Genomic DNA, 18,445 nt, shown 5'->3' with positions numbered 1-18,445 from the left:
CTCCCGTAAGCTCCCCCCACCACCACCTCCACCAAACCAGATTCAGGAGGCTCTGGAAGATATTCAGATATCTGTATTTTTCACAGGTGACCCATGTGGTCACGAGGCAGCTGGCTTACAGACAGGTTTTTGGAAACCGATGGGCCAGTCAATGCCATGCACATGTTCCTTTGAGCATTGCAAAGCCTCTTACAACAGGGTTTCCCATATGGGGGCTCTTTGACTTGTGGAATCTTTGAACTCTTAAACTTTTTATCCTTATTGGGCTATAGCCGATTAATAATGCTATGATAGTTTCAGGTGAACTGCAAAGGGACTCAGCCATGCATACACATGTATCCATTCTCCCTCAAACTCCCCTCCCATCCAGGCTGCCACATCAGTTCCATTCAGTTCAGCTCAGTCGCTCAGTCGTGTCCAGCTCTCTGTGACGCCATGGTCTGCTGCCATATAACATTGCACAGAGTTCCCTGTGCTATACAGTAGGTTCTTGTGGGCTGGTTATTAATATTAAACTTATGAGTATGGATCCAAAAATGATTCCCTGGGGGAGGACCATAGCTTTAATCAAATTCTCAGTGGAGTTAATGGCTGAGAAAGTATGCAAACCCAAGGCTTTGCATCTAGAGGCCAAGGATACAAGGAAATCATCCAGATGGTGAAAGGTACTTTTTCCCAGTGGTTTTAGACTATATTATTCTCATATTTTATTTCAATTTGTTTGTTTTCATCTTCTAAAATCAGAACTAATTATTGATTAAATAGTCTCTTTTCTGGGTTTAAGGAAAACACACACACACACACACACTCCTACAGACACACCAATGACTTATTTTAAAGCAGTGATTCTTCTCTCAGATAAGTATTTTCAATTTTGTTAACCAGTGATGTGTGTGTGTTTGAAGGGTGATGGTTTGCTGATGTGGGATGATCTGATCATCTTCTTTCAGTCAGTCAGTCAGTTCAGTCGCTCAGTCATGTCCGACTCTTTGTGACCCCATGGACTGTAGCACACCAGGCCTCCCTGTCCATCACCAACTCCCGGACCTTACTCAAACTCATGTCCATTGAGTCAGAGATGCCATCCAACCATCTCATCCTCTGTCATCCCCTTCTCCCCCCGCTTCCCTGTTTTCTCAGCCATACTCAACCCCCCGCCCACCCCCTTGCCCTCTAGCTTCCCCCGTGTATTCACCAAAGGAGGTTATGGATCTGTGATCCAGTGAAATCCTGTCTGTTTTAAACTTTGGGGCTAATATTCTCCAGCTGTGTTGCCTCAGCTCTAGGGAGACTTTTTTTCCTTGACAAGCATTTGTGGTTGAGAGAGCCAAGCAATAGATTGGAAACTTGAGGGCTGTGAGTTCTAACTCTGGGTCTGCCCTGACACAGTGTGTGACCTTGGGCGATTCATTTGATCTCTGTCCAAACTCTCTGATGCTTGATAACAGGATTTTATAGAAATCCCCCTGCCAATAAAGACATATGGAACCACTCCTTGGTTCCACAAGGGAAGGCTACACTTCATTATCCTTCAGGCTTTTAACTCTCTTTCTCTACTTGCCCACTTCCCCACACCAGGGACAGCACAAGTCTTTTTTTCCAAGTCTTGGTACTACTTTCTTGCTTTTCTTTCCAAAAACACAGCAGTTCTATTCTATCTTAGCCCTCCCCAGCATTCAGAACTTTGTCCCCAAACATATACTCAATAGAATCAAATTGCCCAGGCAGTATGAATTGTTCAGACCTGGATTCTGCCCTGGACTTCAGATGGCTACTGTAAATAGAAGAGAGTTAAATTTCTCTCTCATTTTCTGCATTCTACAAAGTACAATTTATTGTTTTATGAGCAAGCACAAATCATTTTTATACTCCCTCTACTTTTTAACATCTCCTTTTATAGAAAATGATTAAGTTAATAAATTTTATTAAAAACAATACAATTCCAAGAATTTTTTTTTTGGTAGAAAATATGCACTATTTCAGCTTTTGGACTTTGTTAGATTATTTACTCAGATAATATGTGTTTTTTAAGTTTTGGGAATACACACACATACAGACACGCACACATCCCCCTATGTAATAAAAAATTTGGTGGTGTGGCGTAGAAGAAAATTATGTTTGGTTAGGAACTTTTAAATTCCTGATAATTGCCATTTCCTCATTTTAGAATGAGGCTGGAGCAGTAGAGCCATAAATATTTTTTCTTACTGATATTTTGTTCTGCCTTCAGTCTCAAGGTACCATGTCCCACTGAACAGTGGGTTTTTAAATTTTAGTCAGTTTGTTTCTGCTAATGGTAATTAAAAGTCCTTTAACATGCTCAGAAGAGTCAGCCTAGGGTTCGTAGTAAACCAATCCAATAGACTTAAGTTGACCAGTTTGTGGAGTAACTGAGGTGGTGTGTTGTAAGTCAGACACCCTCTGGCTTGGAGTGGTGTTGGTGGTAACTCTTCTGGGATGGAGAGCCTTCCTTCCCCTGGGAACCTCCCTCACTCTCCCGTTGGTCTGAGCCTGCCCCAGAACTCTCCACTCCTGTCATGTCTCCCAAGTAGCTTCCTTTTGCTGTGGGGCATCCTCCCCTCTCTCCACCAAGATCTCTTTTGGGTAATTGCCAACCTGGAAATTGCTTAATAAACTATCTGCTTATTATTCATATGCAAAGGAATACTATTACAGTAATAGTAATGGGTTAAGCACTTTTTAGAATACTTTATGTATAATTTTGTATTTAATTATCATCCTGGGAGGTTTTTTAAATACCCAGTCTTGAGATGAAGAACAAGAGTGGTAAGGTAATTTGTGTAGACCCACACAGGGAGTCAAGGCAATGAGTTGAGCCCTGTGTGCTTACCTAATGTGCTTCTTCTTTTAAAAATAGCCGGATGTACCTTTATTTTATATGTGGTTTTAAAACCATGATGGTTAGACCCCAACCACAAGAAGAACTGCTGTGTGTGTGAGAATGAAGTAGAGAGAGGAGGAAGCAAGTGGAGATGGCTCTGTCTCTCCACATTTTCTTCTCTGTCTCTTTCACACACACACACACCACATGCATGTACACACACACACACCAAGCTGAACAGATCTTCTTTTCCTTGTTTTCACACTGGACTTCCAAATAATATTTCATCTGAAGGAAAAGTGTCTCCGTAAAATACAAACAAGCTGTGAAAATCACTGCTGTCTAGAATCCCACTTATCATTGTGCTTTCTTATCTCTTCCTCCTCCTGATCTGGAAATGCTAATGTGACTCAGATGTTAGCTTAGGTCACTCTTGTCTCTGAGGTCACCCTGTCCTTTGAGATTTAACTAAAATGGTCTCAATCCCCTGTTTCATATCTCCTGGAAGGTTCCAATGCCATCCCCCAGATTTCTGCCCAACCTCGACCTGATTCTCATGGGTGGTTTTTCCTGGTAAACTCTTGACCTCCCTCATCTTATCTCCCCCAGCTGTCTTGTTCTCTATTCTCCATGCTGACCCTGAGGGGGAACTCAATCCTTCTTTCTTAACTAGCATCCCCAGGTCATTCCTGTTCACTCTCACTGGCACCATTCCATAGAAATGGTGCTTCCTGTAGGAAGCAGGAGAGTGTTATATCCCAGTAAAATGCTTAAGAAGAATAGGAGGCCTCCTTGTTCTTAAACATTATTAAGCCACTTTGCCACCAGGAAGTTCCTCTTGACTGCATTCCTCTACCACCTCAGGTCTCTCTCGCTCTCAGCTCCTTCTCCTCTCCCATCTCCCCTCCTCCCTTCCTTCTCATCGTCCCTCCATTCAGAATCCTTTAGCTGTTCACCTAAGGCTGTGTTTGCTGCCTGCTTCTTAACTATGTCTCCCAGGATCTCACCTTTTCTACCCAAATAACTTATTAGGGTATTCTTCTAAACAGAGACAGTTTTCTCTCCAGGAGGAACTCTGCCACAAGCTCTTGCAACGAGTTCCCTCCAGTTACTGGAGTAGGTTAGGTTATGTGCTGTAAGTCAGACACACATGAACACAGTATAGCTCTACTGGAGGGACAGAACCAGGCTGAATAGCAGGTCCAAACCAGAGGCTAACTTTTATCCATGTTGAAGAAGTGTCAGGGGCCTATGTAAAGCGTAGGCAAACAATTTGTCTTTTTTTATGAACATTTACTATTAAGAGTGATGAAACGCCATTTACTGAGTACTTTACTTTTTTTTTTTTTTAATTGAACTTATTTCCGAAACAGAAAAAGAGTCACAGGTATAAAAAACAAACTTACAGTTACCAAGGGGGAGAGGAATGAGGGATAAATTGGGAGCTTGGGACTGACATATACGTGCTCAGTCACTTCGAGTGTGTCCAACACTTTCTCACCCTATGGCCGGCAGCTCGCCAGGCTCCTCTGTCCATGGGATTCTACAGGCAAGAATACTGGAGTGGGTTGCCATGCCCTCCTCCAGGGGATCTTCTGACCCAAGGATTGAACCTGCGTCTTCTGCTTCACGCACTACTATATATAAAATGGAGAACTGATAAGGACCTACTGTGTGCATGTGTGTGTGCTCAGTCACTTTAGTTGTGTCCCACTCTGCGATCCTATGGACCGAGAATGAGAGTGTGCCAGTCTCCTCTGTCCATGGGATTCTCCAGGCAAGAATACTGGAGTAGGTTGCCATGTCCTCCTCCAGGGGATCTTCCTGACCCAGGAATCAAACTCACATCTTCTGTGGCTCCTGCATTGCAAGCAGATTCTTTACCACTGACTCATCGGGGAAGCCCCAAGGACCTACTCTATAACACAGGGAATTCTACTCTGTATTCTTTAATGGCCTATATGGGAAAAGAATGTAAAAGGTAGTGGAGATTATGTGTATGTATAACTGATTCACTCTGCTGTGCAGCAGAAGCTAATGTGACACTGTAAACCAACTATTCTCCGATAAAAAATAATTAGAAAGTTCACATTCTGTAACGTACATGTTAATATCTTTTTTTTTAAGTAATAAAAGAAGTAAAGCAACTTGTCCAAAGGGTACAGAATTAAAAGCATGGGGGCCTACTTGGGCCCAGCTCTGACACTTTCAGACTCTTCTCTGCACCCCTGTGTTACTCAACCACCTAATGGTCAAAAGAATGCTTCTCTTCCTAAATGTTCTGGTCTACTTTCTGGCATCCTTACTCCACTGGGGCAGTTCCTTAGGCTCTGTGTCATTTTCTTGCCTCCCAAGACACTCATAAAATTTGAGAGATGCAACTATTTTCAGCTCCCTTCTGGGAATATGTTCTTTTCCCCCAGTATTCAGTAAAGAACAGGTACTGATGAACCTATTTGCAGGGAAGAAATGGAGACATTGGAGGCAATGGAGGCAGCAATGGAGACATTTAAGACAGCAATGGAAACATTTAAGACAGTAATGGAGCTGGCTTAAAACTCAACTTTCAAAAAACTAAGATCATGGCATCTAATTAGGTCCAGTCCCATCACTTCATGGCAAATAGATGGGGAAACAATGGAAACAGTGATAGGCTTTATTTTCTTGGGCTCCAAAATCTCTGTAGATGGTGACTGCAGCCATGAAATGAAAAGACACTTGCTCCTTGGAAGAAAAACTACAACCAACCTAGACATATTAAAAAGCAGAGATATTACTTTGCCAACAAAGGTCCATCTAGTCAAAGCTATAGTTTTTCCAGTAGTCGTGTGAGAGTTGGACCATTAAGAAGGCTGAGCACTGAAGAATTGATGCTTTTGAACTGTGGTGTTGGAGAAGACTCTTGAGAGTCCCTTGGACTGCAAGGAGATCAAACCAGTCAATCCTCAAGGAAATCAGTCCTGAATATTCATTGGAAGGACTGATTCTGAAGCTGAAGCTCCAATACTTTGGCCACCTGATGCGAAAAACTGCCTCATTGGAAAAGACTGATGCTGGGAAAGATTGAAGGCAGGAAGAGAAGGGGACGACAGAGGATGAGATGAGATGAGATGATTGGATGACATCACTAACTTGATGGACATGAGTTTGAGCAAGTTCCAGAAGCTGGTGATGTACAAGGAAGCCTGGCATGCTGCAGTCCATGGAGTCACAGAGAATCGGACATGACTGGGTGACTAAACTGAACTGAATGCAGACACAGACATAGAGAACAGGCTTGTGGACCCAGTGGGGGAAGGAGAGTGTGAGATTAATTGAGTGGGTGGCATGGAAACATATATACTACCATATGTAAAATAGATAGCCAGTGGGAATTTGCTATATGACTCAGGGAGCTCAAGCTGGTGCTCTGTGACAACCTAAAGGGGTGGGATCAGGTGAGGGATGGGGTGAGACGGTGTGGGAGGTTGGGAGGGAGGTTTGCTGCTGCTGCTGCTGCGTTGCTTCAGTCGTGTCTGACTTTGTGCGACCCCGTAGATGGCAGCCCACCAGGCTCCCCCATCCCTGGGATTCTCCAGGCAAAAACACTGGAGTGGGTTGCCATTTCCTTCTCCACTGCATGAAAGTGAAAAATGAAAGTGAAGTCACTCAGCCGTGTCTGACTCTTAGCGACCTCATGGACTGCAGCCTACCAGGCTCCTCCATCCATGGGATTTTCCAGGCAATAGTACTGGAGTGGGTTGCCATTGCCTTCTCTGGGGAAGGAGGTTTAAGAGGGAGGAAACATATGTTTATATGATTCGTGTTGATGTATTGCAGAAACCAATACAATATTATAAAGCAATTATCCTCCAATTAAAAATAAGTAAATTAAAAAAAAAAGAACAGAGCTAATTTGCAAGTCATGTTAACTGTATATTTGGATATCTGTATTTTTTTCTTGTATTTTTAAAATTAATTTTTGTTTGAGTATAGTTGCTTAACAATGTGTTAGTTTCTACTATACAGCAAAGTTAATCAGCTATATATATATTCCCTCTTTCTTGGATTTTCTTCCCATTTAGGTCATCACAGAGAACCAAGTAGTTTCCTAATACAGTAGGAAACCTAATATAATAGGTTCTCACTAATTATTTATCTTATACATAGTAGTGTATATATGTCAATCCCAATCTCCCAATTCATCCCACCCTCCTTTGCCCCCTGGTGTCCATATGTTTATTCTCTGTGTCTGCGTCTCCAATTCTGCTTTGCAAATAAGATCCTCTATACCATCTTCCCAGGTCCCACATATGTACATTAATATACAATATTTATTTTTATCTTGTGGACTTACTTCACTCTGTATGACAGTCTCTGGGTGCATAATTCAAAAAGATACTGCACCCCAGTATTCATTGTAGCACTATTTACAGTAGTCAGGACATAGAAGCAACCTAAATATCCATCAATAGAGGAATGGACAAAGAAGGTTGGTATATATATTCAGTGGAATATTACTTAGCCATAAAAAGGAATGAAATTGAGTCATTTATATATGTGTGGATGGACCTGGATATCTGTATTTCTAAATGAAGTGTGCTAAGTTAACATTCTTTTCTTTTTTCTTTAAACAATAATTAGCAAGTTTGTGGGGAGAGGGTCCAGAGAGGCATGGCCCTAATCCTGATTTGACATCTTGTGTGTCCCCTGGCAAGCTGTTGGTCTTCCCTTAGATTCTGTTCTGTGTGAAATGTACAATTCCCTACCATAGTACACGACATTCAGAAAAAGCTCAAAATGTATCAGTTTCTTTCCCTTTATATTACTAGTTGAAATTATCCCATCAGCCTATTTTCTTAGTGTTTGTTCAAAATAGCAAATGGTTTCAACACTGGAAGTGGGAGGAAGGTAATATGATGAGTATATTCTACTTTTCCAGTTTTCCTTAGCTTTTGGCATACGTTTTTCTTATAAGAAGAAAAGATACGATCATACGGTTTTTATTCTTCAGTTGGTTAATGCAGTGTATCACAATGGTTGATACGTGTATACTGAAGAGTCTTTGCATCCCTGGAGTAAGTCCCATTTGATCATGGTATATTTTGATGTGTTGTTGGATTTGGCTTGGTAGTATTTTGTTGAGGATTTTTGTGTCTGTATTCATCAGTGATATTGGCTTGTAATTTTCTTTTTTCTGTGATATTTTTTGTGAGGTTTTGGTATCAGGGTGATAGCAGCCTTGCATAGTGAACTTGAGAATGTCCCTTCCTCTGCAATTTTTTTGGAATAGTTTAGGAAGGATAGGTGTTAGCTTTTCTCTAAGTATTTGATAGAATTTGCCCGTGAAACCATCTAATCCTGGACTTCTGTTTTTTGGAAGTTCTTAAATCACAGCTTCAGTTTCAATACTTGTGATTGATCTGCTCATATTTTCTATTTCTCCCTGGTTAAGTCTTAGAACTTTGTAACGTTCTAAGAATTTGTCCACTTCTTCTAGCTTGTCCAGTTTTTGGTGTATTGTTGCTTGGACCTACTGGATAACACAGGGAATTCTGCTCAACACTCTGTAATGACCTACAGGGGAAAATAATCTCAAAAAGAGTGAATTCAGGTATATGTATAACTGAGTCACTTTATTATACACCTGAAACTAACACAGCATTGTAAATCAACTATACTCTAATAATTTTTTTAAAATCATGCTTAGGAAGGCCCATTTTGAGTTGGAAAAAAATTGGGGAGTACTTTAATGAAATAAATATTTATTTATACATTTAAAAAAGGAAATGAAAACAGAGGTCTTTCTAAATGCCAAGAGGAAGAGGCCTATTATCCAGCTCCTGCTTTTAATGAAAATTGAAAAGCATATAGACAAGAAAGTGGAGATGACTTCAAGCCCCAGGTGGTGAAGTCCTCTGTGGGGTTTGTTAGCAGGTCAGCTCTTGAAATGTTTGAAGGATTGAGCACAGTTCTAATATCCACAAAGGGAAAACATGTAGCTTGTATTCATTTGAATATAGCAGTTTGCTGACTTTTAGATTTTGGATTTTTATGTTATCAGTGTTGACTATATTGAGTGGTTATATATCCACATTTACTATGCTTTGTTGTGTAAATGGGCTAATTCAAAGCCAGTGCTCAGCACAGTGAGGCTAGGTGGTTAGCACCAATTCAACGACTTGGAAAATATCTTTCCTCAATAACCATAAATGCAAAACATCACCATGGTGCTTAGAACCACTCATCAGGCAGAGAGGGTTGAATCATCAGGGGATGCTGTTTAATTTCTCCTTAAGTCAGTGATTCCTACCAGGTGAGACATCCACAGCCCTCAGGCTGTCCAGCACACACTAGGGTTCCTGTCACCTTGAATGGGGAGATGTCACCTGAGAGCAAGTCCTACTCCTCCTAACATCAGTAACTCTAAGCCAAAAGGAAATATGTGTCTGAGATAAAGTGAGCTTTCTCCTTCCAGGTTCTAAGTTATTTCTGAAAGTGAATATTGCAAAAACTTTGACACTGACTCTGTTTAAGCATGCTTGTGATATGGTATTGATTCTTAAACCTCACTCCTCATCACTGTTGCCAGGTTCCTAGGTGTCACCTCACATAGGTTCTGATTGAGTTAATTTGGGGTAGAATCCAAAAAGCTTGGCTTTTCCAAAGTGGCTTCTTGAATATTTCCATTACAGGTAGCACCTATCTTTCAAATAGCTACATTACAGGCAACCAATACATACAACTGAGCTTCCTTGGTGGCTCAGACAGTAAAGAATATATTTGCAATGTGGGAAACCTGTGTTCAGTTCTTGGGTTGGGAAGATCCCCTGGAGGAGGAAATGGCAACCCACTCCAGCATTCTTGCCAGGAAAATCCTATGGACAGAGGACCATGGCAGGCTACAGTCCATGGGACTGCAAAAAGTCAGACATGACTGAGAAATGAACACACAGTACATACAACTACTTCTTTTTATATCTCTGGAATATCTCTGTTCTTCCACCTTCTCCTCCATTCCTTCACCCCAACCCCATATGTAGTTTTTTAATGCAAATATCCTTGATTTCTATTGGTTCTTAAGTGAAGAGAGTTCAGCAATGGGAATCAGCACAGGTAATTCTAATGCAGGGATCTCAGCAAGTCTGATTTGCATGAATAGTGCCTGAACTCTGGTCCAAAGCTGTATTTGCATTGCTCATGTCTCTTGTTCAAGGAGGGTTCCACTGAAGACAGAAACATCTAGTTTAAGTAGATGAAGAACATTTTAAAAAATTGGGCTGTAGTTGCTTTATAACGTGTCAGTTTCTGCTATACAATGAAGTGAATCAGCTATACGTATACATATATCCCCTCCCTCTTGGGCCTCTCTCCCACATCCTCCCCCTGCCCATGCCACTCACCTGTGTCACCACAGAGCACTGAGCTGAACGCCCTGCAGTATACAGCAGGTTCCCTCTAGCTATCTGTTTTATACATGGCACTGCACATGCGTCAATTCCCTTCTCCCAATTCGCCACCCTCCCATGTCTACCTGTCCATTCTCTACATCTGCCTCTCTATTCCTGCCCTGCAGGTTCATCTGTACCATTTCTCTAGATTCTACATCTGTAGATACAGATTTTATTTAGGGGGTTAGGTGCTTCAAAACTGTTGGAAGAGCTTGACTAGAAGGTTGACCTAAACATAAGCTTCCAGAGCCCATCTGCTGTTCTCAATCAAAGAAGCTACCATCCCTCTGTAGGAAGCCAATAAAAAGGAAGCCATTGCTCCCAGAAGGCTGTTTCTGCTGCTGTCCTCAGCCCTCAGGAAAGCAACAATGCACACTGAGCCAGGAAGAACCAAATTCAGGAGCCATAGAAAGTGGGATGCTCTGCATTCTGCTTCTCTCCCCATGTAACTCAGTATTCAAAATAAAATTTTTCTGTTAAGTTCATCTTATTGGTAGAAACTAAGAACTAAGTCTTGCCTGGAACCCTAATTACAAGAGTGTCTTGGATTACCCCTCCCCCTCATAAGTTTCAACTCTCCAGTCTCTAGCTAAATAGGAGGGAGAGTGACTTAGCAGTAGCAGAATAGACCTTGCACCAGTATATTCTCAGCATCCACTCATTCCCCTGAAGCTTCACTTCACTGTATTAAATTTTCCTATGTATCATCATTTATAAAGTTAATTTGGGTCCTAGAATTCTGTGAATATTTTTATTATAGTCAGTGTTTCTGTGAGGGGGAAAACATTTCTAGGATTAAAGAACATTCTTATCAATATATTTTTAGATTGAAGCTCTTTATAATGTGGAGACTGCCTTTTTGGAGGCACATATGTATATGCATATGTATAGGTGTTTATGTTATATGTGTTCTGTGAATGCGAATGATCTTGAATAGTACATATCCTATAATTAGTATGGAGGTCCATAATGATCCACTGGAGGCCCAGCCAGATTCTGAAGTTCCATAATGATTAGTGTGTGCATGCTCAGTCGCTTCAGTCGTGCCTGACTCTTTGCAACCCTGTGGCCTATAACCCACCAGGCTCCTCTGTCCGTGGGATTCTCCAGGCAAGAATACTAGAGTAGGGTGCCATGCCCTCCTCCAGGGTGTCTTCTCAACCCAGGGATCACACCTGCATCTCCTGCATTGCAGATGGTTTCTTTGCCCACTGAGCCACCTGGGAAGCCCATAGTAATTAGTGTAGATAACATTTATTGAGCCTTCTTTACTTTGCACCAGGAGTCATACTAGGTGTATGTGTTCTTATACTGAATTCTTACAATTCTATGAGTTAGGTGTCATTATTATCAGCCCATTTCACCAAAAAGGAAGGTGAAACTAAGAGAGATTAAGTGACTTACCCAAAATCTGTAGCTGGTCACTGGCACAGCTGGGACTTGAATCTAGGACTCCAATCATCCAACAAAATTAATGCTAGTATAACTTTAGTGTAGGTATTTTATTTTAATCTAATAGGTATTTTATTTTAATCTAATACCAGATGGTGTAATTTGTTCTTTCTCTGTCTCTTTCTATCTCTTTGCTGGCACATGTGTGTGTATGTTCAGTTTTGAATATGTTGAGTTTGATGTCCCATAAAGCCTTCTTTTATCTTCTCATCTTTGTTTAGAAGGAAACTTAGGATAAAAAAGTTTATTCATCTACAGCTCTGAAAGAAACACTAACCCACATTTGTCCAAATGGTGAGCAGGAAAGGAGAATGTCTAGGTTCACAGCTCATCAAAAACTAGAACACTTTTGTGATACTTCACCATCTGGTGGTCAGAAACTCAAGTGAGCCATCTGGGCACTAACGGCACTAACTAAGCAAAGACTCTGTTATCGAGGTACCCTCTAACTTAGCTGAGAATTCTGTTATAACTTGGCCATTAGCCAGTTCCAAGGACTGGTGGCTAGCTGTCATGTAAAATTGGAATTCTCAGTTCAGGCTCTAACCCATGCAGATTTTGCATATATAAGAATCATGTGCATTCCTATATGCCCCTGTCAAAGGTTCCGGTCCTTTACTCCACTGAAAACCATTGTCACAGGCCACTTATGATCCCCCGGTTGTCATGTACAATTGCATTTTACACTCTTGACTGCTTGTCCTTTCTAAATTCTACCCTTCCATCATTTCTAGAAATGTGCTCTCTCTTCTACCTTTCCTTCTTTTTCAGGCACCTCCTTAAAAGTTCCTCTTTGTTTTGTCCCTAAAATTTAGATATTTATCAAGGTCCTTTGTTTGGCCTTTTGGGTTCAATGGGAGCTCTTGGCAAGTCTTAGTAACTTCTGACTCCTAACTTTATCCCCAAGGAAGAGGGATGATTAAGTGGGATCAAGGGCAGTGACATTTATTTGAACCAGGTGCAGGGGATTCTCTCACTCTCTATCTATCTCCTGATTATTACCCTGAGTCAATCCCTCTCTTCCTCCCATGAAACTGGGAACAATATGAGTTTGAAGCCATTACTGCTGGGGAAATACCTTAGTCCTGTGAATACCTTGGTGTCTGGATTAAGCAGTCTCTATTCTAGGCCATTGCAAAACCCCTTGCTTTGTCTTCTTGTTGGCCTCAGTCTGCCTTTCCTTTGACACAGTTTTCCTTGATACCAGGGTAGTCAGATGACCAGTGTTTCAGCATAGGGCAGATGGCCTGAGCAGCCTGCTAGCTTACTGTATGTGTTATGGAGCCTTTGCATCTGCCTCTGATTTTAGAGCATGGATGGTCCAGTCTTGCTCACACAAGGGCTTCGTACACTGGTGAAGGCACAGTGGTAGAGGGTTACAGTGAGAAAAAACACATGTTAGCCTGGTTCTTGATCCTTAAGCTTGTCTTTCCTTGAGGAATTCATCATATGAGTTTGAAGGTAAAGAGCAGAGCTTGGGAATAAGGTGGCAAGTCAAAGTTTAGGACTCCTGCTTCTGATTATCTTGTAATAGATTTCCATCATAGTCATAATGTATACTACCTACTTCTTACTCTATATATTCTTCTTTTGCTTCTAAACAACACTCAGCAGCCACATACGTGCCAACATTTCCAGTCTTCTTGTCTTCAGTCCAGTAGTCCCTACTACATGCCAGATATGTATAGTCATGTGTCATCGGGAAATTCTTCCTTGGTTGCTCCACAAGACCTCAAACATTCCCAAACTAAACTCATCATCTTTTCCTCTCTCATCCCCTGTATCTGCCCTTCTTTCTCTAGCTCAATAGTAAAAGCATTTAGGTCAGAAACAAAGAGGTCACCCTTAACCTGGCTCTCTCTTAGTCCCCATGTTCAACCTGTCATTAAGTTATATTGAGAGGAGACTTCCCTGGTGGTCCAGTGATTAAGGTTCTGTACTTCTACTGTAAGGCACAGGTTCAATTCCTGGCCAGGGAACTAGGATCCCACATGTTGTGCATCCAGAAAAGAAGAGAGAGAGAGAGAAAACTATCATGACCTTTTGTTGTTGTTGTTGTCATTCTTTGGCCAGGCTGCGTGGCTTACATGATCTTAGTTACCTGACCAGGAACCAGGGATTGAACCCAGAACCACGTCAGTGAAAGCACTGAGTCCTAACTACTGGACTGCCAGGGAAATCCCCAGAGGGAACTTTTAAAGCAGTTTCCTGGAATCCACCCTCCCTCACTGTCACTGCTTCATTCAGGCTTTCCTCATTTCTCACATGTTTTATAACAACAGCATCCTAAGAGGTCTCTCCACTTCTAACAACCCCCGATAATCTCCAGTTCTACATGGAATGGAGTTCAGTTTTTCAGAACAAAACTGAAAACCCTCATTTGCCCCTCTTACCACCTGTGCTATGTTCTCATGGAAAAACCTCTGGTCTCAGAGCACGTGTTCTCTATCTGTGCTCCTTCCGCCCCAGGGGTCCTCACCCTGAAGAATCTGCTCCAGAGCCAGTCCCTCCTTTCCTCCTGACCTCTCTGCTTGGGGCTTGTTCCTTCCATGTCATTTCTCAGCACGCTTGGCTTTTCTCTACCATAGTACTTGCCCCCATTTGCTCCTTTGTTTTCTCATCTTCAGCTAAGTGATGATCTCAGTAAGATCAGGAGTTAGGTCTTCTTTATCTCTGTGTGAGTCCAGTCAAGTACAACCTAATGCTTACTGAGCATAGTTTATGTGGTTTAAATCAGTGAATGATGTATTTATCCAGAAAGGAAGAACCTGTGGGCCACATTTCAGGACATGCGAGATTGAAATAATTCACCCAATCATTTGTAATCAGAGAGTCCCTCCTATAGAGGGTAAATGATAAACCAAGGCAGAGAGAAGATTCTCTGTTCTTGCCTTCCTGAGGGTTCTTAGGGTGCTCAGAGGAAGACCTTTGAGGATAGCCTTGCAGCTAGACTCAGTTTGTCCAGAGGTATAGGGATTCTGAAACCACAGCTATGAATATGATTTGGGGGACCTCTAGGAATTGTGTGTTGCTGGACTAGGGGATGGGAGTGTGGCAGGAGAAGGGGGTAAGTTTTGAAGGACCTTGAGAAGGTTGTCAGTGACTTTGACCTTGACCTTGACCGTGTTGTCCACAGTCACATAGTCTGTAGTAAACTGAGTGGGGAATCAACTTTATTTGAAAATAAACTGGAAATTGTTTAGCATTGGTGATCAGAGTTAAAGACTGCCTCATCTATCAGATTATGTACATGTCATGAGATATCAATCTTGTGAATCCGGATTATATATTTTATGCAAATGTAAATTGACATTACATGCAAAATATCAAGAGGAAAATATTTATGACCCTTTAAAAGATGTCAGTTCATAAGTGGAGCTCTATTTTGTGAACTGCAGAGTTAGAATGAGAAGCCACAGAGTTTGAGAAAAACCATCTCTAAATTTTTGAGGCCCATTTCAGTGAGGGAAATAAAATCCCAGCACTTCAGAGGAGACAGATGTCAGGGGTAGCCTTCCTATACCCCCCGACTTCTGGCTTCTGGTTCTCCATTTAAACCTACACTTAGGCACAGATCGGCCCTTACCTCCCCCTCAGTTAGTTAGTTCAGTCCTACTTCCTAGTACTACTTCTACCCCTTCTCTGTGCTGTAAGGAAAAGTGCTCTGCCTGCACCCCTTCACTTCACCCATTCTTCCCCTTTGCTCCTCCAGTGGCCTTAGCCCAAACCTGGAGTTCTCTGATGCCAGCTATGTGTCAGGTCATGCTGAAGAAGGAAACCCCTTGTCTTGCTCCATGCTGGATCTCAGGAAATGGGGGAGGAGAATTTTTTCTTCGTTGTCTCTTGTTTCTTCAATTCACACGATAGAACACTTGTTCTCTGTTCACTCAGTATCTGAGAACCAAGATGCTGTTTCTTAGGAAGGAAGGCGTAACCACAAAACAAGGATAAGTAGAAACTAGAAATAGCAGATCTCTTATTGTAACATCATTTGTGGTGAAAGGATCTCGCATGTGCACAATTGTAATGTTGGAGCTTAGGTGATGTCTTTTCCTTGTTCTCATTTCCAATCTTAAATGGAGGAGAGGGCTCTTTTGACATGAATGCAGGGAATTTAAGAAAATCAAAGTCAAAAACAAATTTTATTTTTGACTGCCTACTCTATGCTAAAACTTTTCTGAAACCTCATGACAGAAAGATAATGAGGTATATGCCTTGTCCCCAAAGAACCCTCAGTTTAGTTGAGAAGGTAAATATATAAAAAATATTTAAAAATTTACATAATACAGTACACACAAGATTCTGACCTAACAGAATGGGAGTTGATTAACTGTTTGGGGGGGGGTGTGTGTGTGGATATGTGGGTGCATGTGGGTGTGTATGCCAGAGAGGGAAAATCTCATTTGTTTCTTATGAAATACCTGTGAGATAGTCATTAATATCTCTCTTTTATAGATTAGAAAACTGAGGTTCAGAGTGGTTGTGTAATTTGACCTAGGTTATCTAGGAAGTGGTTAACTTGACATTCATACCCAAATCTGTCTGACTGCAGAGTCCAGAGTTGTTTTATTTCACTCCACTGCCTCTGGTCTTCATAACCCCATGGTCCAGGATGGTAGAAAAGAACCACAGTATGAAAACAGGAAACAGTATTTGCTATCATGAGCACTGTGTGGGAACATAGGTATATCGTGTAGCTTTTCTCTGGTTGATTCTGTTTTTCTCAGCACTATTTCTATGTAACAAGAAACCATATAGCCTTCAAGAGGCACTCCTGATTTATATTTAATAACACCTTTTTTTCCTAACTTTGTTTATGCACGTTATGGATTTTGAACATAATTTGCAATCTGGAAGAAAGTTCAGATTACCATGGGACATTTGTCCTCGTCACCAGCTGTTGTGATTTAATTTTACAGATTGAACATTCAAGAGGTTGTTTTTACTCATCAAAGAACCAGATAAGCAGTTGGCCTACATGTTGGCAAAAGAGCCCTTTTTGTGATAGGATCCATGGCCTGAATTGGATCTGGGTAACTGTGTGAAGGATGAAGTGATTCGTTTTTTTTTGTTTGTTTTTGTAATCAGGAAGGTAATACCATGGATTTCTTGGATGAGATGCTTCCTATAGCTCTCTGTCATTTCTTAAGACCTAAGTCCTGTCCCATCTCAAAACCCTGGATAGAGTGTGACTAGTGAGTTGAGATCCCCTTGCTCATGGACAGTGCTCTATCTTTTTTTCTAGGAAAATAGAGGTCTGCCTTATTGCTACATGGATTTGAACTTTTTTTTTTTCTTGAGTTTTTCCCAGTTTATATAGTGAAATGATTGCCACAAGTTTAGTTAACATCCATCACCTCACATAAACATAATTTTTTCTTTGTGATAAGAACAATTAAGATCTTGTGCTATGCTTAGTCACTCAGTCATGTCAGACTCTTTGTGACACCATAGACTGTAGCCCACCAGGCTTCTCTGTCCGTGGGGATTCACCAGGCAAGAATACTGGAGTGGGTTGCTCTCCTCCATGGGATCTTCCCAACCCAGCTATCGAAACCAGGTCTCCCACACTGCAGGTGGATTCTTTACCATCTGAGCCACCAGGGAAGACCAAGATCTTAGCAACATTCAAAAATATACTCTTTTTGATGGACATTTGTACCTTCGGCCACCTTCACCCTATTCCCCCATCCACCACCTTCCACTTAAGACAACCACAACTCTGATCTCTTTTGTTTTTTAAACTCCACATGTAAGTGGGGCCACACAGTGTTTGCCTTTCTCTGTCTGATTTATTTCACTTAGCATAGTGTTCTCAAGGTCCATCTATATTGTGACAAACGGTAGAACTTCTTACTTTTTGTGAATGGATAGTATTCACAGTTTCTTTATTCATTGTTTCATCGGTGGACTCAGGCTGTTTCCATGTCTTGGCTGTTGTAAATAATACTGCAATGAATGTGGAGGTGCAGATATCTTTGGGATAGTGATTTTGTGACTTTTGGATATATACCCAAAGTAGAATTGCCAGATGATATGGTAGTTATAGTTTTAATTTTCTGGGGAAACTCCATACTGTTTTCGGTAGTGGCTGTACCAATTTACATTCCCACTAGCAGTGCACAAGGGTTCTCTTTTCTCCACATTTTTGCCAGCATTTGTTTTTCTCTTGTTTTAGTTTTTGTTTGCTTTTTCTGATAGTGGCCATTCTGACTGGTGTGGGGTGATATCTCATTGTGGCTGATTTACATCTCCCCAGTGATTAGCGACGGAGAAGGCAATGGAACCCCACTCCAGTACTCTCGCCTGGAAAATCCCATGGGCAGAGGAGCCTGGTGGGCTGCAGTCTGTGGGGTTGCTAAGAGTCGACACGAATGAACGACTTCACTTTCACTTTTCCCTTTCATGCATTGGAGAAGGACATGGCAACCCACTCCCCGGTGTTCTTGCCTGGAGAATCCCAGGGACGGGGGAGCCTGGTGGGCTGCCGTCTATGGGGCTGCACAGAGTCAGACATGACTGAAGCGACTTAGCAGCAGCAGCAGCAGTAATTAGCGATGCTGAGTTTGTTTTCATGTACTTCTTGGCCATTTGAATGTCTTCTTTAGAAAAATGTCTGTTAGTGAAGCATTGATACACTCCTTTGCTTGCCTTTTGCTAGAGAAGAATTATGTCCTTTTTTCTTGGGGTGCAGGAAGATGGCATAAAGCTTCCAGTGAGT

The 18,445-nt window shown here is 41.6% G+C and overlaps 1 protein-coding gene across 4 annotated transcripts in view; it reads left to right on the top strand.

The window, feature by feature from the left end:
- Positions 1-18,445, top strand: part of SUGCT (succinyl-CoA:glutarate-CoA transferase) — a 768,395-nt gene that overhangs the window by 507,110 nt on the left and 242,840 nt on the right. The gene's annotated exons all lie outside the window — the stretch shown is intronic.

Source organism: Ovis canadensis, chromosome 4 (genome assembly GCF_042477335.2).
Source record: "Ovis canadensis isolate MfBH-ARS-UI-01 breed Bighorn chromosome 4, ARS-UI_OviCan_v2, whole genome shotgun sequence".
NCBI classification, from domain to species: Eukaryota; Metazoa; Chordata; class Mammalia; order Artiodactyla; family Bovidae; genus Ovis; species Ovis canadensis.
This window is presented reverse-complemented; position numbering and strand designations above follow the sequence as displayed.